The sequence below is a fragment of the Cyprinus carpio genome, unplaced genomic scaffold (genome assembly GCF_018340385.1).
Source record: "Cyprinus carpio isolate SPL01 unplaced genomic scaffold, ASM1834038v1 S000006714, whole genome shotgun sequence".
NCBI classification, from domain to species: Eukaryota; Metazoa; Chordata; class Actinopteri; order Cypriniformes; family Cyprinidae; genus Cyprinus; species Cyprinus carpio.
In genome coordinates, this window is record NW_024879320.1 from 1,238,520 (window position 1) to 1,240,000 (window position 1,481).

Consider the following 1,481-nt stretch of genomic DNA (forward strand, 5'->3'; position numbering starts at 1 on the left):
TTACTGACGAACATCAGACGAGCAAACACAGGATCAGATTCAGCTGCTGAAGAAACCACTGAAACCACCAGACAGACACTGCTGAGGCTTTCAGCGTTTAGCATCTCTTTCCTCACTCCGTATCTGATCACACTCGACTGAAAATGGGAACAAGATAATTCAATATTCAGCATAAAGGGGTCCGTGTAGCATTACTGCATGACAAATCTACCTTACTAACTATTAGTAAGCACCAATTTAAGAGTTTATTGAGGGAAAACTCTTAGTTAATAGTGAATATGTGTTCTGTAATCTAAAGTGTTACTGAAAGAACTTGCCGGGAAGATTTCAAGCACCTCAGTGACCGGAGCAGCTAGTTAGAAGTCATTTATAAAAATATAAAGTGCAGCGCATGAAGCTCTTGTTCTGATCCAGACTAATTGACTGAGAAAACGTCCCTGTCAAAACACGACAGAGAAGCACTGTAGAAATTCTCTCAGACGATTAGATGCCTGTTCGTGAAGCTGAATAAAACATGCAGCAGAATCCTTCATGAACAATTAGAGCACACAATAAACACTCTGAATAAAAGACTCTGCTGGTCTGCTAGCTTTATTCCAATTAATCAACATGCTTGATTAACAAACACACCCTTAAACCGCCTGTGATCGTTTAATGATCAGCTGCATTAGAGCTAATTAGCTGTAAGATTGTGCTCCTCAAAGAAAACTCAGAGTAATTAATGGCAGGATGGACGCAGCGAGGTCATAGAAAGTAATAGAAAATATTCTTAGTAAGTATAGTAATTGCATAGATGGAGAATCAAGTGTAGTATTCGAAGATCTTAATTATAGAGTTGTGAAGTCCTAATAGGTGGTATAATGAGGCGAACAAGCTCTAAAACGAACTAATTGTGTCTTAATGACATCTTTAACGTGGAAATGAAACAATGGCGTCTGCTCCAGAGAGAAGCTGACTTCATCTGTGGCTGTCATTGGCAGACTGGACTCTTCTTCATCAGGAGGGAGGAGATTTTCTCCGGCACGTAAGTTTGATTCATAATGCCGTCAGAGTGTAATGCTGTATGAAAGAGCTGTGCTCCTTATACTGACTCTTAAATCAATTAGACCCAGATTAGGAGTTTAAATGAGCTCTAGTCTGCACTGCAGATGCTATGAAACGCAGAAGAGATGTTTTCCAGAAGAATCCATTCGGTGAGCTCAGAAAAACAGCAGTCCGGAGCTGTTATTTCCCAGCCGTCCCAGTTCTCCCTGGAGGATGGATGCAATTTCCACACAGGCATGGCAGATTTATCACTGCTATATGGAAAAAGAAAAACAGCACAACACATCTTTTGTTTGATTCCCACAGAAAACAACATTTGGATCTGCTGGAAGTGGAACAAAGCTCCATAGAGACCATCAACATGGTGCATAAGTTCATGAATTTAAACAATCCAGTATAAATGCTTGGTTTGACCTTTACGGTGCAGAAGAGTGACC

The 1,481-nt window shown here is 40.4% G+C and overlaps 1 long non-coding RNA gene across 1 annotated transcript; it reads left to right on the top strand.

The window, feature by feature from the left end:
- Positions 1–715: 715 nt before the first annotated feature.
- On the top strand, positions 716–1,278 carry LOC122144539. The gene is made up of 2 exons (XR_006159747.1): positions 716–1,024; positions 1,107–1,278. It is a non-coding gene; the product is annotated as an uncharacterized LOC122144539 (long non-coding RNA).
- Positions 1,279–1,481: the final 203 nt, after the last annotated feature.